This window comes from Bos grunniens, chromosome 14 (assembly GCF_055505025.1).
Source record: "Bos grunniens cultivar Pamir isolate PY7600 chromosome 14, Bosgru_T2T1.0, whole genome shotgun sequence".
In the NCBI taxonomy this organism is placed as follows: Eukaryota; Metazoa; Chordata; class Mammalia; order Artiodactyla; family Bovidae; genus Bos; species Bos grunniens.
In genome coordinates this window covers 58,551,376-58,574,049 of record NC_141178.1, presented here as the reverse complement: position 1 = coordinate 58,574,049, position 22,674 = coordinate 58,551,376, and the positions used below count along the sequence as shown (strand labels likewise).

At 42.6% G+C, this 22,674-nt stretch overlaps 1 non-coding gene across 1 annotated transcript; it reads left to right on the top strand.

The window, feature by feature from the left end:
* The first annotated feature begins 262 nt into the window (after nucleotides 1-262).
* LOC147359478 (U6 spliceosomal RNA) lies at nucleotides 263-367 on the top strand. Its single transcript, XR_015141397.1, has one exon. It is a non-coding gene; the product is annotated as a U6 spliceosomal RNA (small nuclear RNA).
* Nucleotides 368-22,674: the final 22,307 nt, after the last annotated feature.

The following is a 22,674-nucleotide window of genomic DNA, read 5'->3' as shown; positions in this document are numbered from 1 at the left end:
AAATACATTTTTTTTTAAAGAGAGAAATGATAAAATAAACAAATACATGGGAGAGAGGAGAGAGCTGCCTCATTTGGTGATCAGACAGTAAGGAATCCACTTGCAGTGCAGGAGACTTAGGTTCGATCCCTGAGTTGGGAAGATCCCTTGGAGAAGGGAAGACTCCAAATTTCCAGTGCAGGGGTTGCTGGTTTGATCCATGGTCAGGGAACTAAGATCCTGTATACTGCAGGATGTTGCCAAAAAAAAAAAAAAAAAAAAAATGAAAAAAAATTGCAACATATATACTAAAATTGGAATGATACAGAGATTAGCATGGCCTTTGCAGCAGTATGACTCCCAAATTCATGAAGTGTTTCATGTTTTTAAACCATCCTCCCAAAAGAGAAAAAAAAGTTTGCTCCTTAGGAGAGGAGTAGATAATTAGGGCTGTACTTTTTTGTATATTCAATAATCTAAATCAAAATTAGATTTCTCTTCCCCACACTTGACTTCATTTTGCAATGTGGCATTTTGATGTCAAGTTCTTTGTTCTTTGTATGCCTCTTGAAGTCAAAACACTTGTTCTGAAAGGTAGCTGTCAATAATTTCCAAACAGCTAAGATATGCTCAGGCATGAGACTGGAGGGCAAGCCTAAAAGGCTGATGGCACTTTTAACTTGAAAGCATTTGAATGTATTCTATTTATGAATAGCTTTCTGCCTGCGTGAAAGTGTGTGTTAGTCGCTCAGTCATGTTCAATTCTTTGTGACCCCGTGGACTAAAACCCACCAGGGTCCTCCGTCCATGGGATTTCCCAGGCAAGAATACTGGAGTGGGTTGCCATTTCCTTCTCCAGGGGATCTTCCTGACCCCGGGATCGAACCCTAGTCTCCTGCAATGCAGGCAGATTATTTACTTGCTGAGCCCCTGGAGAAGCCCGTTACTGATGAAGGTTCATGGTCAGAAGGCACGAGCAGAACCTGTTCTGGCCAGAGGACTCACCCTGTCCTTCCAGAGACTCTTGCAGGACAAAAGCAAGCTGGGATGGCAGGAAAGGGGGATGGCAAACTGGGTTACTCTAGCCAGGATCCCAGTCCTGTCCTTATACTCCTCCCAGCTCACCTTCACCAGTGGGATTCCCTGGAGGTTTGTGTGCACCTGCCAAATAGCCCAACTTCTTCCTTGAGAGCCACAATCAATGTCTTAGAGGTGGAGGGATCCAGGGGTCCAGCTTCTGCTGTCACAGAGGCTACTGGACAGGGCGTCATTCTTCAACTAGAACTGGAGAAACTCCAGGAACAGCTGTCAACTTAGCTTCTTGGGCACCTTAAATAGTACTGTACACTCTCACACATTAAGAGTCATCAATGTATGTTGAGAAAAATAAGCACCACTTGATTACACTATTTCTCTCTGCAAATCCATCTCAAATTCTGAACTGTCAATTTATAACAGGTGATTCGGAACATTTAGAAGCTGGGAATCACTTGATCAAATGGAATTATGGGCCCGAGACATTGGAAGTTGAAAGATATAGGCCTTGGCAGGAAAATTATAAGTCAACTCAATTTCATAGAGGAAGGAATTGAGATGAAAAGAGAAAGGAAAATGGAATCAAAATTGGGTGATACTTGTGAGATTCTCTCTTTCGGATGGTAAATTCTTCAGCAATGCCAGGTAAAGGTTGAGTTTCATGATATTTCAAGGTAAGGACACCATTCATTCTGCAGACAGTGTATATTTCATTAACACACTGGCACTTCAAGAAGTCTGAAGACAGGACTTCTTGTGAAATAAGATGTGAAATAATTTGGCACTAGGCTGTCTTGGTGCCCTCTTTCAAAATAAAAGTGTCCGTCTTCACTTTCCTTCATGCTTTGCAACAATGAGTTACACATTTTTCATGAAAATTGAGTGGGTATAACATAAATATTTTCCTAGGGTGAAAGTGGAAGAATTTGAATTACATGATGAGTTTTCTCTGTGGGAAACTACTATAAAATAGAGAGTCACATTCTCAACCTGATAGTATTCATATGCATTGGGGAATTTTTTTTTCTTTATCTTTATTTCACTTTGCCTTGAAAAAGCAACTCACAACTTAGGAAAGTTTCTTTATCCACCAGGTAACTCCTTTTATTTTATTTTTTATTTATTTGGCTGTGCTAAGAGATGGGAATACCAGACCACCTGACCTGCCTCTTGAGAAATCTGTATGCAGGTCAGGAAGCAACAGTTAGAACTGTATATGGAACAACAGACTGGTTGCAAATAGGAAAAGGAGTACATCAAGGCTGTATATTGTCACCCCGCTTATTTAACTTATATGCAGAGTACATCATGAGAAACGCTGGACTGGAAGAAACACAAGCTGGAATCAAGATTGCTGGGAGAAATATCAATCACCTCAGATATGCAGATGACACCACCCTTATGGCAGAAACTGAAGAGGAACTAAAGAGCCTCTTGATGAAAGTGAAAGAGGAGAGTGAAAAAGTTGGCTTAAAGTTCAACATTCAGAAAACGAAGATCATGGCATCTGGTCCCATCACTTCATGGCAAATAGATGGGGAAACAGTGGAAATAGTGGAAACAGTGTCAGACTTTATTTTGGGGGGCTCCAAAATCACTGCAGATGGTGACTGCAGCCATGAAATTAAAAGACGCTTACTCCTTGGAAGGAAAGTTATGACCAACCTAAATAGCATATTCAAAAGCAGAGACATTACTTTGCCAACAAAGGTCCATCTATTCAAGGCTATGGTTTTTCCTGTGGTCATGTATGGATGTGAGAGTTGGACTGTGAAGAAGGCTGAGCGCCGAAGAATTGATGCTTTTGAACTGTAGTGTTGCAGAAGACTCTTGAGAGTCCCTTGGACTGCAAGGAGATGCAACCAGTCCATTCTGAAGGAGATCAGCCCTGGGATTTCTTTGGAAGGAATGATGCTAAAGCTGAAACTCCAGTACTTTGGCCACCTCATGCGAAGAGTTGACTCATTGGAAAAGACTCTGATGCTGGGAGGGATTGGGGGCAGGAAGAGAAGGGGATGACAGAGGATGAGATGGCTGGATGGCATCACCAACTTGATGGACATGAGTCTGAGTGAACTCCGGGAGTTGGTGATGGACAGGGAGGCCTGGCGTGCTGTGATTCATGGGGTCGCAAAGAGTTGGACATGACTGAGCGACTGAACTGAACTGAACTGAGGTCTTAGCTGTGGGATGTGGGACCTAGTTTTCTGTAAAGTGGAAAAAAAATTGAGAGTAAAAGTGTTAGTCACTCGATTTTGTCGGACTCTTTGTGAACCCATGAACTATAGTCTGCCAGGCTCCTCTGTCCATGGAATTCTCCAGGCAAAAATACAGATCAAACCCAGGTCACCTGCATTGAGAGCTTGGAGTCTTCGCCACTGGGCCACCAGGGAAGTCCTGGTACCTTCTTTTACATATATATTGAGTTTTATGCTTCTGAAGTCATCATGTATGTCAGCAATTGATTAATATTCTCTGATAAGCTATAGGATAAAAATATATCAGTGTATTATCCAGAGGGGAAATTAAAGGGCAACTTTGATTTCCTGCAAAACAGATAACAGCTATTATCTGGGGACTAGGACATACGTCAGAAAGCTTCCATGCTGATCATTTCTGTTTCTGGGCTGCCTCGGAATTGGGCAATGATTTAAAAAGTAGAGAGCTGTGAGGAGCTGATCTTCTGATCTGCGTTTTCCCCTGAGGCACAACCACTGCCTTCTGTGATGGAAAATCGTTATGTTTGCTTTGCTGCCCACAAGCTACCAGAAGCAACTGTAATGCAGTTAGCCCACCTAAGTGCCCACTGGCTGGACCAATCTTCATAAGTGAGAAAAACTTGCATCTTCTTTTCAGATAATGAAAGAAATCAAATTCTTCAAAATCTTAAATAAACCTCAGATGTGCCATTTAATGGGCTTCCCTGGTGGCCTAGTGATAAAGAATCTGCTTGCCACTGCAGGAGATCCATGGGTTGGGAAGATCCCCTGGAGAAGGAAATGGCAACCCACTCCAGTATTCTTGCGTAGAAAATACCATGGACAGAGAAGCCTGATGGGCTACAGTCCATTCGCAAAAGAGTGGGACATGACTTAGAGACTAAACAGTGAGAGGGCCCTTTAATGTGAGTTTCTTGTAGCATCATCTCCAATAGGATTAGGAAATTGAGTGAAAAAAGCTGTTGTATGTGTCTCTGCCCAGAATCTTCTGATCCAGCAGGTAAGCTGTTGATCAATGGATGCTCCTGATACAGGAGTTCCCTTAGCAACTGCTCAGCAGCTCTTCGAGATCTAGGGTAAAGGACTAAAGTTAGGAGCTTCTTTGAAGAATCTAATCAGAATTTTCCAACTTCATGATGCCTATTGACAAGCATTTGGGGAATGTGTGTGTGTGCTCAGTTGTGTCAGACTCTTTGCAACCCCATGGACTGAAGTTCACCAGGCTCCTCTGTCCATGGGATTTCCCAGGCAAGAATATTGGAGTGGGTTGCCACAGGGGATCTTCCCAACCCAGGGATCTAATCTTGTCTCTTGTGTCTCCTGCATTGGCAGGCAGGAATTTTACCACCTGCAGCACATGGGAAGCCAAGGAGGAGAAACCCAGTAAAATAAATACAAAATGGAATAACAATAAAATTAGCATGTAAATAAATTGGAATTCAGGTCACATAAGTACATAAAAATATAAAACTAATCTGTGATGATTTTATCAAGTCTTCAAAACTAAAATGACTTTGGCTTTTCATGACTGAAGCCAACTGTACATGGCATATATAGATAAAATTAATGCCACTTAACACACTTCAAATTTATAGACTCTAATGTAACAAATCATCCTTTCTAAAACACCGTTCGATCTCATTTTTTCACTTGTTGAAATCTTCCTTATCTATGAATTATTCATAAGTTACATGTAGGATAATTTATGTAAAGCCCACCCTAAAAGGAAGTCTTAATAAGGAATTAATAATTGAAATGATTTTGAGTATATCAGATAAAACGTTAGTGTCAATGACTTTTGTGCAGAAGGGCATTCCAGTCAAAATACCCTTGGGGAAAAAATGTTCTTGGCCCAATACTAAACATGTAAGAGCTACTCTAATTATGTTTAATATTTTTGGCATAGGGTCAAATTCCTGTGGTTTTAAATACTACCATGGGAAAGTCTTTTGTCAAAGTGGTTTCTAAAACAAATAAAGCCTGTACATAACACAAGCGTACATACTGTGGCAACTTGACATGGACCGCCAGCCAGGCTGTTCCAGCCAGGGTGGAAGATGACAAGCCCTGTTTTAGCTCAAGTCTCTGGGACAGATCAGGAAAGGAAACAGTCCCAGGACATTTGGTACCCAAAGGATGCTGCATGATCAAGTGTGATGTAGGCAAGTGTGGGCTCCAGGAGATCAAAAACTTGGGACTTCCCTGGAGGTCCAGTGGCTAAGAATCTCTGCTCCCAATGCAGGGGACCTGGGTTCAATTCCTGATCAGGGAACAAGGTTCCACACGCCACAGCTAACTGTTCATGTCCTGCGGCAACTAAAAGACCATGCAAGTCACAATGAAGATCAAAGATCCCCCAGGCCATGACTAAGACCCAGCAAAGTCAAAATAAATAAATATTACAACAAAACCTTGTGTGGCACCAATAGCAGGAAATTTTGCGGGTGGCAGCTCTCAAGAATCACCTACTAACAACAAGGTCCTACTGTATAAGGGCTTCCCTGGTGGCCCAGCAGTAAAGAATCCACCTGCAATGCAAGACACCTAAGAGACACGGGTTCAATCCCCAGGGTCAGGAAGATCCCCTGGCAGAGGAAATGGCAACCCACTCTAGTATTCTTGCCTGGAGAATCCCATGGACAGAGGAATCTGGTAGGCTACAGTCCATGGGGTCACAAAGAGTTGGACACAGCTGAGCAACTGAGCACAAGCACATACTTTACCAACTGAAAAAATAAATGAAAAGATGTTAAAAGTTTACTGCCTACCAATATTTACTGAGAAAACTACTAAAAGTTGTATCTCTGTAAGAAGAAGGAATAAATCAGAAAGGCAATATAGAAAGGAAGAAGAGCCAGTAAACAGCATGTACATCTTTTAAAAATCTGAAAAGAAAAAAGAGCAAAGAGAGGCCAGATTTAGAATCTAGGAGGTTGGCTGCGTCTCTGAACCTTAGTTCTTTCGTCTATAAAATGGCAGGATTAGCTATTAACATCACAACTTATTTGACAAACAATTGCAGACAGTTTTCTGTTATTGATTTTTTTCAATTAATGTTGCTACTTAGATTTCATATTCTTTTTCTCCTACTGCTTTTGATTGAATATTCTCTGCATAAGATTCTTCTTATTCCCCAAGGCTAGTCTAGCAAGCATTCATTCGATTGTGGCTTGATGGTAGTGACAGAGATATTTGTACACACTCACAACCATGAATACACACAGTGACAGGTGTGGCTGTCCATCTCCTTGGCTGGGGCATCTGACTTTCTAGAATCTATCAATCATGATTTGTTAAGTTATGCTGCAGTAGCAACCCAATTTCATCAGCCTAAAACTAACAATATTTATTTCTCACTTGTCCCTGCAGAGTCCTCCCTGTAGGACCTAAGTGTCTTCTGCAGCCACCATCTAGGAAGGTATTGGTCAGAGTAGGGGGAGGAAGAGAGTAATGCAGAGACCACGTCCACTCACCTGTCATTGGTCAGACAAGTCACATGACCACACCTGACTCCACAGGGCAGGAAGGAAACCTTTCCATAAGCCTCAGAAGGGAATCAAAAATATCTGGTGAAAGCTAATAACTATCTCACAGTGGTGAGGTTGTTTCTCTCTTTGAATTTTGAAGCATATTCAGGGTCAGTCTCACTTAAGTTTCTCTTGGACTTAGGTTTTCTACAACAAAGGTTCTTATTTTCCACTTTCCAGTTAGTCCACTCTGACTAGAAACCTTTTTTTTTTTCATCCTAAAACAATACCCAAATCATCAACTCACTTTGGAAATGAAGAAACAGACCATCTCTACCAGGAATCAGATGCACAGCCAGAGAAAAAGATCCCTTTCATTCTTTCATGATTAATCTGTAAATTAGAAAGCAAATGCAAATAATGTCAATGGAATATTCTGCCATATTAGATTCTCAATAACAATTTAGACTTTGCTGTGAAAATCTATAAAAAGCCATATGAAGGTGACTAGTTATCCACATTAGCTCATATGACCAAGTTTTAGTTTAAAATATTTCTCATCAGTGAAACACAAAATGAAATTTATATTTCATATTTCATTAACTCAACATGCTTTATTTCTAAGTATGAGTTGAAAGTGAAAGTCACTCAGTTGTGTACAACTCTTGCAGCCCCATGGATAGTAACCCACAAGGTCCACTGTCCATGAATTCTCCAGGTAAGAATAATGAAGTGGGTAGCCATTCCCTTCTCTAGGGGATCTTCCCAGCCCAGAGATGCAACCTGGGTTTCCTGGATTGCAGGCAGATTCTTCACCATCAACATGTATAAATATTATTGTTCATTTGCTTGTGGTTTGTTAGAGATAGTCTATGCTATGAATTTAGAGTCATATAAGTATGCTTTTAAATCCTGGTTCTGCTTATTTAAAATAAAGTTACCTTTGTAAGTTATCAGGCCACACTGACCCTCATTTTCTCCACTTAACTGTTATTATGGAATAATAATACTCTCCTAGGGGGTTTGAGAGGATTAAGTGGAGCAATGTTTGTAAGTAAAATGTCTGGCATACTGCCTGGCTCAAGACACAGAAAACATCAGGACTTCCTTTCTGACCTTCCATTTTGCTTAAGTCAGCCTGTACTGCCCTGTTCAGATTTCACCCTGAAATAGGAGAGCTAAAATGTACATTTCCTCTTTCAACTCATCATGGAGAATAATGAGTAATTAGGGAATGTAAGAGCAGAATAAATAAAATTCCTGAAGGCAGTTGGTTTGCAGAATGGCAGTAATTCAATCCAGAAATTAATTCTTGTAAATTCTCAATGATGATCGTCTCTAGAATTCTTTAACTGTAGCTCCCCAGAAATCCACATAAAGGGAAACCTGCAGAAAGGGCCAGCTTACGAGTCAGGGTTGTGCATCACCTCTTCTGGTTCCCACTGTCCTTTACGTGTGAGAGCTGACCAAGCAACCAGAACTCACAAGGAGAAGCAGCTGGTGTTCAGTTCCCCGTGTTGTTGTTTAGACAAAGTCGTGTCCAACCCTATGACCCAATGGAATATAGCATGCCAGGCTCCTCTGTCCTCAGCTCCAGGTAGCCACCAACTTTTCCAGTGCCTCGTTCCAGTTGTGTTTTTTCTCTTTTTCATACAATTTGCTCATATTCATGCCCTCTTCCTCTTTCTATTTCCTCTATTTTTTCTATCTCTCTCTCCCTTTAAAAAATATATTCATGTATTTGGCTGCACCAGGTCTCAGTTGTGGCATGCGGTTTCTTTAGTTGCTGCATGTGGGATCTAGTTCCCTGTCCAGGGATTGAACCTGGGCCCCCTGCATTGGGAGCATGGGGTCTCAGCCACTAGACTACCAGGGAAGTCCCTCTGTCCCCCTTTAACTCTCTCTCCTGATTACCTCCTCCCTTTACGTCATCTCTTGTTAGATGTATTTCCCCAGTTTTCTCTCTTGCCATCTTTCATTTGGTAATGGATCAGTCACTCACTCTACATCATCACCTAACTGCCACTCGTCCCTCAACATCCCATTCATTAATTACTGGAAATGGTGAGACTTGCCTTAATGTTCAAATTACTGTAATCACAGAGCCAGTGGCCACGCTTTGTCCTCTGTGTGACCTCCTACACCACAGCCTTTGTAGATGGTCCTCTCTGCTGCTGCTGCTGCTGCTAAGTCACTTCAGTCGTGTCCGACTCTGTGTGACCCCATAGACGGCGGCCCACCAGGCTCCCCCGTCCCTGGGATTCTCCAGGCAAGAACACTGGAGTGGGTTGCCATTTCCTTCTCCAATGCATGAAAGGGAAAAGTGAAAGTGAAGTCGCTCAGTCGTGTCCGACCCTCAGCGACCCCATGGACTGTGGCCTACCAGGCTCCTCCGTCCATGGGATTTTCCAGGCAAGAATACTGGAGTGGGGTGCCATTGCCTTCTCCATCCTCTCTGCTAGTGCTTGCCAATGGGGAGAAACTTCTTTCTTCAGGATGCTCTTCTTGGCATCATCAGAAAACTCTAATATCTGGAAAGATCTTCCTTCTATTTGCACAAAATTTTACTCCCTGTTATTTCTTCTGATTGGTCTCAGTTGGTTTTGGTTTCTCCCTAATGATCACTTTCTAAATATTCAAAAATCCAGTTTTATGTCCTTAACTCTCCTTCTTCTGTAGCAACACATTCTCAGCTCTTTTATTTATCACTTTGACCCATGAGTATAACCTGCGTGAATAAATAGGGTGGTCTTTCTGAGCCCTGGACTTTGGCCTAAACTTCATGTCTGCTTCCTCATGTCGTGTGTTAAAAGGATGTCTTGTGTGCATCTGTCATCCAGGGAACTTAAAATGGTTTCAGAATACAGATAACCCAGGCCCATGGTCTCTGGATGGTTCCCCAAAGACGCAGCATCATCCTATGAAACATGAATATGCAAATGAACAATGGCCAGGATGTATATATACATACACACACACACAGACACACACACACACACACATATATATATATGTAACACTGGCTTCAAATCTTAAGCAGCCATTTTAGGAAATCAATCCAATAACTATAATAAGCAGGCCAAGGAGTCAGCCTGCTGTCTGCAAGACAGACTTGTAGGAAGACAGACCACTATCTCTAGTAACAATCCAGGAAGCCAAACAATCACCCCTGTAACAATTGGCCCCAAATGGCCAAGACTTGATTAGTCATTGATACCTTCCATAATTACTATTCGCACTTCCAACTTGGGACCAATTGCGTGCTAAGTCGCCTCAGTAATGTCTGACTCTTCACAATCCTATGGGCTGTAGACTGCCAGGCTCCTCTGTCCATGGGGATTCTCCAGGTAAGAATACTAGAGTGGGTTGCCACTTCCTTCTCCAGGGGATCTTCCCAATCCAAGGACTGAACCCATATCTCTTAGGTTTCCAGCATTGGCAGGTATGTTCTTTAACACTAGCTCCACCTGGGAAGCCCTGGGACCAATTGGAAGAAGTCAAATATGTATCCCAAACCAATCATACAGGATGCCCCACTTCTGATCAACTCCCTACAACTTCCAACCAGGGGAGGCCTGAAGCTCCATCCCACTATAGAGCTTGCCTCTCCTCTGCCTGGTTTTGCATCTCTGTGAAGCAAGAGAGATGGTGATTGACTCCCTTGGGAGGGCCAACTCTGAATTAACAGGTTTTGCTTATTCTCAGTTGGGTGGTCTTTATTTCCACAGGTAGGAGTTCAGTGGCATAAAGTGCTGATATTTCCATGAGAGAAATATAGGTTGTTTTTTTTTTTTTTTCTGCATGGGGGGAACAAAGCAGAGAAAAAAACTAATTTTCTAGTTAACACTGAGGTGTGCATGAGGGTTTTTTCTGGAAAGGACATTAAGTCTGATGTTCTCTGCTTTAATATGAATCCCCATTTAACATCTCTGTATTCAGTTTCAGGCATCCTCACCTATTCCTTGAATCCTCACCTAAACTTAGGTCATGATGAAGAGACATTACAGAGATAAACAAGGGACAACACTTTTCCCTACTTTGTTTAATAAATACATTTTGAAAACGATTCCCTCACCTCATTTTACCCCCCAAATTACTGTTACTATGTGCCAAGAAAAAAATCTACATCAGTTCAACTTCCAGCTAAATGAGAAAGGACATTGTGAACCAGTTATTTAATCAGCTCTCTCCAGCTTTTGTTCAATCAATAAAAGCTCTTTTTCCTCCTGGTAATTTCTTCTGCATACATTTATCATCACCAATGATGATTTGACATTCCAAAGTCAATTTTATGCTCTTCATCTAGACTCCCGGCAATTCAAGAAAAACAGGGCAGGGTAGGTGGGGCAGGGGAATAAAGACATGCAGAGAGAGAATAATTTTTAATCATTTTCAGACAAAAACCTTGATGCTGTGGACGTGGGAAATAGGAGGAAGTGATCGTGGGAATGTGGAGGAGAGGGTTTTTCAAGGATTCAGAAGTGAGCAAGGTGGAGCTGGAGGTACCTGACTTCACTCTCCGGGAACCCAACAGACTCAGAGCATCAGCGCAGGCAGACTCTAGGGATGAATGGCTTCCCCAAAACCTGTCTGAAAACCAATGAAATAAACAATAAAGTTGATCTTCATTTTTAACAGCATTAAAAAAGCCATTGGCATTTATATCGTGCTAAAGACACAATGTACAGAAAATATATTGACATGAAGTACATCATCGACCACTGAGTTGTTCTCTGTCTTTTGATGATTGCTTCCTCCACTGAGCAAAGAGCATCTCTGAGCCTCCTCAGTGACAGAATTGATGCACAGCAGATAAAGAGCATGCACTGTTTGTTGACAATAGAGATTCAACTTATTTTTCAGATGCGTAGGCAGAAAGTGCTAAGTGACTTACCAGTTTTCATAAAATAAGTCAGAGACAGAACAAGAAGAAAGCACAGACATGATATGGTCCGGGCTGGCTTCGTGTTTCCTAGGCTACGCCATCTACGTGACAGCAGATAATAGCATCAGTCAGAAGAATAATATTCAATATCTTAAAATTTAAAAGGAAACTATCACAAATGGATCTTTGGGCAAAAATGAATTAAAATTATTAAATAGGATGGCTTTTAGCCTTCCACAGAATAAAACCACAGCTGACAGCTATGTTGATAGACTTTTCTATTTGAATTTTGGTGACTTAATGGAATAGTCATGATTCAATCACAACAGTATATAGAAAAGATAATTTGAAAAGATAAATATACAGTTGCAAGGCTGAAGTGCGGCATGGTTAAATTCCCATAAGACAAAACAAAGAGTTATAAATACAGTCGGACAACTTCGTTGTTAATACCAATACCAACTTTTGTTAATCCCCGACGTGTACTTCTCTGGTGGCCCAGCGGTTAGAATCCCATTCTCTTAATGCGGGGGACACAGGTTTGACCCCTGACTGGGTAACAAAGATCCCTCATGCCACACAGCATGGCCTAAAAAATTAAAAACAAAAAGTACACACCAGATGCCTCACTGAAACGAGGGACATGCGGGCCGTGTGTGTGTTGCAACCTCAGAGAATGCCCACAGGGAAGTCTCCCAGTGTGTTCCTGGGTCACATGTGTGTCACCTCTCCAGGTAACAAGCAGTTGACAGATAAAATTAAATACATCGTTAACAGAAAGGTAACAAAAATTCAATGAAAAAAAAGGGGACATTAGCAGCGCAGCTCAGTTCAGTTCAGTTTAGTCACTCAGTCGTGTCCAACTCTTTGGGACCCCATGAACTGCACCATGCCAGGCTTTCCTGCCCATCACCAACTCCTGGAGCTTGCTCAAACTCATGTCCATCGAGTTGGTGATGCCATCCAACCATCTCATCCTCTGTTGTCCCCTTCTCCTCCTGCCTTCAATCTTTCCAGCATCAGGGTCTTTTCTAATGAGTCAGTTCTTTGCATTAGGTGGCCAAAGTATTGGAGTTTTAGCTTCAGCATCAGTCCTTCCAATGAATATTCAGGACTGACTTCCTTTACTGACCAAACCTTGGACTGCAAGGTTTGATCTCTTTGCATTCCAAGGGCCTCTCAAGAGTCTTCTCCAACACCACAGCTCAAAAGCATCAATTCTTTGGTCCTCAGCTTTCTTTATGGTCCAACTCTCACATCCACACATGACTACTGGAAAAACCATAGCCTTGACTAGATGGACCTTTGCTGGCAAAGTAATGTCTCTGCTTTTTAACGTGCTGTCCAAGTTGGTCATAGTTTTTCCTCGAAGCAGCAAGTGTCTTTTAAATTTGTGGCTGCAGTCTCCACCTGTAGTGATTTTGGAGCCCCCAGGAATAAAGTCTGTCACTGTTTCCATTGATTCCTCATCTATTTGCCATGAAGGGATTGAACCAGATGCCATGATCTTAGTTTCTTGAATGTTGAGTTTTAAGCCAGCTCCTTCACTCTCCTCTTTCACTTTCATCAAGTAGTTCTTTAGTTTCTCTTCAGTTTCTGCCATAAGGGTGGTGTCATCTGTATATCTGAGGTTATTGATATTTCTCCCGGCAACCTGGATTCCAGCTTGTGCTCCATCCAGACTGGTATTTCTTATGATGTACTCTGCATATAAGTTAAATAAACAAGGTGACGATATACAGCCTTGACGTATTCCTTTCCCAATTTGAAATCAGTCTGTTGTTCCATGTCCGGTTCTAACTGTTACTTCTTGACCTATTTACAGATTTCTTAGGAGGCAAGCAAGATGACCTGATATTCCCATCTCTTGAAGAATTTTCCAGTTTGTTGTGATCTACACAGTTAAAGGCTTTGGTGTACTCAATAGCAGCTAGAGGGCTCCTATTCAGTTTTCTTCTTAGTGTCCTTAAGCACGAAAAGTCCTGAAAACCTGGGAATTCAGTTGCCCTTTGAACTTTAAATCTCCACATAAAACAGAAGTCATTAATTATTTGTGATCATAACTGCATCTCCAACAAACGTAGGAATATCTCAAATCTCAGTGTGTCCTGGATTTAACTCCTGGGAGACAGAACTGATGTGATTATTAAAAAAGAACTTAACTCATCATATTCCACCCTTTTTGGAGAAAGAGTGTATCCATGGAAATAAATTAGCTGGCTAGAAACAGTAGCCCAAAGATTTCAATCAGGCCCAGGACAGGGGAGAAGATGACCTCCATGGCCTACACAGGGATCCTAAATTAACCCTCTCCCCATGGCTCAACAGACTTCCAAACAGGACACAGTCCACCTTTGAGCCAGGCTAGCACCAACCAGTGGAGAAGGCAATGGCACCCCACTCCAGTACTCTTGCCTGGAAAATCCCATGGATGGAGGAGCCTGGTGGGCTGCAGTCCATGAGGTCGCTAAGGGTTGGACACGACTGAGCGACTTCACTTTCACTTTTCCCTTTCATGCATTGGAGAAGGAAATGGCAACCCACTCCAGTGTTCTTGCCTGGAGAATCCCAGGAAGGGGAAGCCTGGTGGGCTGCCGTCTATGGGGTCACACAGAGTTGGACATGACTGAAGTGACTTAGCATCAGCAGCACCAACCAGAGGACTCAAGGGTGCTTTCTCCAGTGGTAAGCAGGTCAGAGCAACCATCCACCTCTCTCTCTCTCTTTTTAATGTTCTCACTGTCTCTCTTTTTAATGGCTTCTTTATTTTCTTTCTTTTTTTGCCTCACCACTCAGGATGCGGGATCTTACTTCCCTGACTGGGGATTGAATCCCCACCCCCTACAGTAGAAGCCCAGAGTCTTAAACCACAGGACTGCCAGGAAAGTCCCCATCCACTTACCTTGATAATGACAACTCTCATGGAAAATGAATACATTATGGTCTGGTGAGTTTTATTAGTATGGACTAGCAGCTCTTGGAAGGAGGTGGTTAGATAGCATCATCAATTCAGTGGAAATAAATCTGAGCAAAGTCCAGGAGATAGTGAAGGATAGGAAAGCCTGGTGTACTGCAGTGCATGGGGTTGCAAAGAGACCAACATGATTTAGAGACTCAATAATGAGGTTCATGGGAATAGACACAGTGTCACTCATTGTAATACCTCGATCTTGCCCTGATTATCATAGGGTCTGGAATAAATTTACAGAACACCTGAAGAGGTGAACTAATGCCTGTTCTAGAATTTTCTTGGGTTATCTAAAGTTAAAGAACTTACTTGGAATTTTTGATTTATTGATCAAATTTTTTTATTCTATAATAACTTCATATTTAAAATTTATTTTATTTTTAATTGGAGGATAATCATTTACAATATTGTGATGGTCTCTGCCATACATCAACACGAATCAGCCATAGGCATACATATGTATCCTCCCTCTTAAACCTCCCTCCCACCTCCTTCCTTTTTGATTTCTTGTCCTTCTCAGCATTTTCGACTCATTCTGGATTGCCTACTTGAGTCTATTTTTTAAAGAATATTTCTGCCACATTTAGTATTTCATTTTTTTCTTCGCTTTTGGTTATGTAATGTTGCCTCCTACTTTTGTATATGTATTTTAAATCTAAGATCATCTGAGAACTTCCTGTGTAGCTAAATGTGAATTTCTTTGGCTGCTTGTACCTCTTTCCCCTGATTGGGAACATTTGTGATTGTAAAGTTTCATTTTTAGATGGAATTTCACGTTCTTCGTATTGGGCTTCCCTGGTGGCTCGGATGGTAAAGAATCTGCCTGCAATGCGGGAGACTCGAGTTTGATACCTGGGTTAGGAAGATCCCCTGGTTGAAGGAAATGCAACCCGTTCCATTATTCTTGCCTGGAGAATTCCATGGACAGAGGAGCCTGGCAGGCTACAATTTATGGGGTCTTAAAGAGTCAGACACTACTGAGTGACTAAGACTTTACATTCCCTGTAGATGCTATTTTCTATTGAATCTATACCTGGTGAGCATCTGAAAGGAGCCATGGTTTGTGGTCTTTGGGAAGCACCAGTTAGGGGTCATACCACTACGTTATACCCACCGTGGGCAGAGAAGTCTTCCGGGGGGAACAGCCTCTGGGCTTTATTTATTTTTTGGCTGACCCACACAGCATGTGGGATCTTAAACCCCTGACTAGGGATTGAACCTGAGTCTCCTGCCATGGAATCACAGAGTCTTAACCACTGGACCACTGGGGAAGTCCCAGCCACTGGGTTGAATATGGGCCTGAGGGGCTGAGAAGTGAGGGTCTTGTTGTGTCTGTCACTTGCTCTAGGCTCCCCTGACCTTCTTTCTGCCCAAGAGGGGACTCCACAAACTGGACCCACCCTCCCAGAACTTGTGATGGATGTAAGCCTGCTGTCCACTCCCCCAGTGCATTGTTCTCCATCCCCAACTGCCTTTCTGCATCACTCTCCTTATCAGTCTCCTCTGTCCACTCTCTTCTCTCTCTACCTCTATCCCTATTTCTGTCCCTTTCTCTCTTGACTGTTTAATATCTACTTTCATTTCTATGTGCCTTTAAATAACATTTTTCCGGACTGTCTCTACTCTTGTATTTCCTCCCAGACTCCCTCATAATCCTCTCTAGCCATGGAACCATGCCAGCCTTTTTACGAACTTCTGAAAAATCTGTTTTCCTAAAGTCTAGAGTGCATGTCTGATGAAGCCCACAGCTTCCTTTCTTCGCTGTTACGAATTCCAGGATGACTTGATTTCTCCCAAGGTTCACATAACTTTTACTCCAACAGTGAGCTCTTTCTTGTTGGTTCCAATGAAATACAGAATAGTAATTTTCCTTGCTACTTCCTCTCCCCACTACCAGATGGAATTGTAAGTCAGATGTTGTACTTTCTGCAGAATGCTTTAAGAATTAAAAGGCTTCTGTACGTTTCTGAGCCAATTTACATTCTCCAATAAGATCCACTCTCACTACCTTCTACCCGGCCAGGAAGATTGCTGTGCCCCATCAAATTGAATCACTTGTTTCTCTCCCTTTTGTCCACATCTGAATGTTTTCTACCATTCCTTACGTTCATGACATTTTATACATGTTATATGTATTTTCTGAGAAACATGATTAGTCCATTCTATGGGCTTGTTTCTTTTGAGGGAAATTGATCTTTTAGTTGCCTTATTTCAGCAGTGAATTTCACACTACCGATAGCTGGAGATATTTAATTTCTGGGTTGTAAACTCCTTGAGGTCAGAAGCCATGTGAGATTCATCTTTGTAAAACACAGAGGCTGGAACAGTCCTGAAGCATGCCCAACATGGATTCATTAACCTGGACTGATGCTTATGTTAAAGTTACAAGTTTATTTGACTTTCCCCCAGACACTGTGCATAGATATATAAACATTTGAAGCCTTAAGTTAATTCCACATCTCCTGATTTTTCCTGAAAAGGACCTAACATTTCTTTCACAAGTTCTCCCTATGTGTTGTTTTCATGGTACATAATGTTAGAATTTTGTTGACATCTTTCTCTCTAGCTTCATATTTTAATTTGAAGAGCTTCTGATCAGCCATGGATAGGTTATTATTGAGAAGCTTCAATGAGCTTGTTATTACACTAAGTAATTTACATATATTATTTTACATTTTTACAACAGCCTTACCAAACAGATATTAGTCAATTACTGGTAAAGAATCCACCTGCAATGCAGGAGACCTGGGTTCGATCCCTGGGTTGGGAAGATCCTCTGGAGAACGGAAAGGCTACCCACTCCAGTATTCTTGTCTGGAGAATTCCATGGACTGTATGGCCATTGGGGTCTTGAAGAGCTGGACACAACTAGTGACTTTCACATTCATATATGAGAATAATGAAGCTCAGGTTAAATGATATATTGCAGCCAAAATAGCTATTCAGTAAAAGAATGATTAGAATTAGGTCTGATTGTTTCAAAAGCTTGTGTATTTCTTCTTCTAGAACTGTCCACTCTACCTGGCTGGTTGGTCAAACAGATCCTTGGCATTATTTTTGGACACATTGAGGTGCCATGACCTTCTCAACTTGGCTACACAGATGAACAAAACCACATGAACGTCTGCTCTCGGTCCTGCAGTGGGATCTTCTCATAGTGACAAAAAGCATGGTGACTCTTGAAATATTATTTTGGGAAAGCCGTGGCTGCCAATAGGAGGAGCACAGGGGCTTTAAGAACACCATGCCTGCCTGCACACTTGACCTTTGCAATGAAAGACAGAAGGATGAGATAAAAAGTCAGAAGGCAGTTCCCCCCATCCTCTCCCCAGTCCCGGAAAGAGGGTAGGAGAGAATGATTCATTTCTCTCTCAACCATTTTTACCTTGCCTAGACTATACTTGCAGGATTGTCGACTCCAGGAATAGTCTCAGTCTACTAGCCAAGTGTGCAAAAAGGATATTTTTTGTTATTTTTATATAATTCAACCTATGTATTATTTTGACCTCCTCCTAGTCAGCGGGAGTCATGGAAACTGGATGGTAGTTATTTTAAGAATTCTGATCTCACATCCACCCTTCTCTTGGGCCTGTGTCTCAGTTTCTGGGACATAAACTGTACTGGCATTGGGGTTGGGCAGCTTTGTGCTTTATCCCCATGTGTGTGTCAGTCTTTCAGTCATGTCCGACTCTTATGACCCCATGGACTGTATCCCACCAGGCTCCCCTGTCCATGGCATTCTCCAAGAAAGAACACTAGAGTGGGTTGCCATTTCCTTCTCCAGGGGATCTTCCTGACCCAGGGATGGAACCCAGGTCTGCTGCATTGCAAGCAGATTTTTTACCATCTGAGCCACCAGGGAATATCTCTTCCTCCTTATTTTTTGACCACATCAGCCCATGGTGACATGTCCATCTCCCGTCTTGTCCTCTGTCAGCAGTGACAGCACAGAAAGCCCCACAGATTCCTTCAGGGGTACAGGTCTTTTTTTAAATTAATTAATCAATTCATTTTTGCTGTACTGGGTCTTCACTGCTATGCACGGGCTTTCTCTAGTTAGGCAGAGCAGTGGCTACTCTCCAGTTGCAGTGCACAGCCTCCTCATTATGGTGGCTTCTTTCGTGAAGCACAGGCTCTAGACACATGGCCTCTAGAGTTGGGGCTCAGTAGTCGTGTTGCACGGACTTAGTTGCTCCACGGCATGTGAGAGATTCCCGGACCAGTGATCGAACCCATGTACCCCGCACCGGCAGGTGGATTCTTAACTACTGAACCACCAGGGAAGTCCTGGGATAACTTCCGCATTTGTGATCTATTCTGCTGCTCACATACCATGCTTCAGGAAACTTCACAAGGCTTGATATATCATGCAACTATTTCTCCTCTGGTAGCTTGTTATTCCCCCCAGGCCATACCTGGGAAATAGGCACAAAACCTCTCTGCTTTTAACCAAAAATTTTATTACACTGAGTGTTTTCGGAGAGCTCAGCCTGGAAGAAGAGTTCCCTGGGGAACCCACCAGTGCCTGCATCTTTCTAGTCCACTCCAGCTTCTCCCACCAGCACAAGAAATACTTTTTGTTTTGCTTTGGTTTTAAGGCAGATATAGTCTTCTTTCCCAAATCTTTATCCTCTCCATTATTCTAAGTGCTCAGGTTTTTGAAACTCACAACTCAAGACAAATATTGCTTTTTCCCTCTGCTCTTTGCCTTCCCATTTATCTCCAAAGGTAATAAATCCAGAATGGATGACCTGGCCGCGTGGCTGGGAGACGAGGCTAAGTGGAAAATGAAAAGACCTTGGGGGTGAGGAAGAGATAGATGAATGTTTTCAAAGTGATCCTCTGTGTTGCCCTTCCTCCATCTGCTCTGAGGCTGCAGAGCTGAGGGTAGAACTTTATTAACTAGCCCTGGATATCCTCAACAACAAGAGTGAGGAGAGTCGTGTCTGCTCCAGTTCTGGCAAACTGGGCAACAAGATGGAAGGGAGGAGGGAAAATTCACCCCATGCCTGTCTTGCATCAGGCTTGGGATTGGCTGCTGCAATGTTTTATTGTCTCTGATTGTCATGGGGTAGGTAGACCACACCTCCTTTCCTGTATCAAGTATACACACTGAGTGCATGCTTGGTTCTCAGTTGTGTCCCACTCTTGGCGACCCCATGGACTGTAGCTCACTCGGCTCCTCTGTCCATGGGATTTTCCAGGCAAGAATACTGGAATGGGTTGCCATTTCCTTCTCCAGGGGACTTTCCCAACCCAGGGATCAAACCCATTGATCCCAACCCAGGGATCAAGCCTGCATTGGCAGGAGGATTCTTTACCACTGAGCCACCTGGGAAGCCCTCCTTTAGGTTACTTGCTTACAATGCTGCTACTAGAAAAGCTGCATTCTGTTTCACATCTTCTTGCTTCTCTTTGCTTCTGTGTATATATTGTATCTGCACTAGTATATATAAAATGGGCTTCCCTGGTGGCTTAGCTGGTAAAGAATCCACCTGCAAAGCAGGGGAACCCGGTTTGATTCCTGGGTGGGGAAGTTCCCCTGGAGAAGAGATAGGCTACCCCCCCTCCAGTATTCTTGGGCTTCCCTGGTGGCTCAAAAGGTAAAGAATCCACCTGCCATGTGGGAGACCTGGGTTTGATGCCTGGGTTGGGAAGATCGACTGGAGGAGGGCATGGCAACCCACTCCAATATTCTTGCCTGGAGAATGCCATGGACAGAGGAGCCTGGTGGGCTATAGTCCTTAGAGTTGCAAAGAGTCAGACACGACTGAGCAATTAAGCACAGCACAGCATATATAAACTAGGTAACTAATGAGAACATACTGTATAGCACAGGGAACTCTACTCAATACCCTGTAATAACCTATATGGGGAAAGAATATAAAAAGGAATATGCATATGTGTAACTGATTCACTTTGCTGTATGGCAGAAACTGACACAACATTGTAAATAAACTATACTCCAATACAAATTAATTTTTAAAAATGCTTGGGACTTCCCTGTCAATCCAATAAATGGTTAAGACTCTGTGCTTCCAGTGCAAGGGGCACGGGTTCAATCCCTGTTGGTGAAGATCCCACATATGGCAGTGGTGTGGCTAAGTAAATAAATGGATAAACTGGAAGTTCATAGTTTTTGAAAACTATTGTTTGCAAAGCACAGTAGGTCCTCCATCCACAATGGGTGCGGGGGAGGACAGAGGAAGGTTACCTTCTGCACATTGCAGACCAGGCTCACAGTGGGGGAGTGGGAGGGGCAACAGGGGTGGAGGTCAGACCTGCTCTGTGAATGCAGAGAGCGAAGAGGAGAGGGGGCCTGGGTGAATCTGATGTGTGTAGAGACAGAGCAGGTAGGCCTCGAGGAGGCTTATGGTCCAAGGATAATGAAAACCACCTAATGGCTTTAAGCCTAGACTCATCTATTCTGTTGCAGATTTCTAAAACTTCCCTCTGGCTGCCTGCAGAAAATGGTCTGGAGCACAGCAAGTGTTCAGAGGAAGGTAAGACCAGTCCAGAGGTCAGTATAATCATCCAAGCAGGAGTGAGGGTCTATTAAAGAGCAGGGAGATGTTCAGGATATTTAGGAGATGAAATATGCAGGATGGATATTGAGGGATGTGGAGGAGGCTGGTAAAGGAGGAGGAGGAGACCCTGTATGAATCATTCCTTTATTGTGTTCTTTTCTTTTCTGCAAGTCATGCCCAGGGCTGTGTATAACCAAACAAACAAGCACAGAAAGCTAGTAGTTTACTAACTTGTAGGAGACCTGCATTTGATCCCTGGGTTGGGAAGGTCCCCTGGAGAAGGGGAAGGCACCACTCCAATATTCTGGCCTGGAGAATTCCATGGACTGTATAGTCCATGGGGTTGCAAAGAGTCAGACACGACTGAGCAATTTTCACTTTCTCTTTCACATTGACACTTAAGTTCTAAGAATTTTGCATGTGTAAACTCATTTGATTCTTAAAATGATCCTAGAAAGACCATGCTAGGAAAAGACATGGTACTCATTTCATAAACAAGGAAACTGAGTCACAAGGAAGTGAAATAATCCAGACAGATCTTACTTGCAATTTCAGACTCTTTCATCGTTATGATGTATGTTGAGATTGAAGTGGTAAAAAACAGGAAAGAATTAATTCCAACAATTCCTCAGCAAGAGGCTGAAGTACAGTGAGAAAATCCTTCAGAGGAAAAGATGCACTCAAGTCCACTCTCATAAGACAAAACGAGAAAGTGAGTATTCCATGGGCTAGCACCAGGGCATATGAGCTAAAGAAATCACTGTTTTATTTCTCAGAACAACTGGAATGGGTGAAAGGCCAGTGGTATGAGACAGGTCCCAATTCAATCTACCTCTGATTGCACTGTGTATCTGCATGAGTCACAGAGTCTTTGGTAAATGAAAGCCTTCTCGAAGATTAATGAGGCTGACTCCAGTCACGGTGAATCAGGAGCTAGATGTCTAATCATCTCCTTCAGCAGAGTTTAATATCGGGGGAAGGATGAGAAGAGGGAGGTTATTTAGGCAAAAGTGACGTGAGATAGAGACTATCGCATTAGCTCATTCTAAGAAGATACAGGTTTGATTCCTGGATCAGGAAGATGGCCTGGAGAAGGAAATGGCAACTCACTCCAGTATTCTTGCCTGGAGAATTCCATGGACAGAGGTCCCTGGCAGGCTACAGTTTGTGGGGTCGCAAGGAGTCAGACACCAATTACTGACTAAATAGCAACAAGGACTGGAAAAGTCCAAAAGAGGAGGTAACAGCTTGCACATTCATTTCATCAGTCTATTAGTTTACTATGTTTCTCTTGAAACATAGCCGCCATGAGCTTCAATCTGTAGAGACCAATGAATACGAAAGTACCATTTGGACAGGATTCAATTGTTTGTTAAGTTTCACAAATTTCTCCCCTGACAGTGTTGATGGAATTTAGTGATGTGGAAATCACAGTGAACAAAAGAAGATAATTTGAAAGAATATTAACACTGAAGATATTCAACACCTTTTCCTCTTCCATTGACTATCCCATCAATCTCTTCCCAATATTGTAGTTTTAAGGAAGCCACCTAGTCTTTCTTTCTATTCTTTCAAAATCGTTATTGTCTCATTC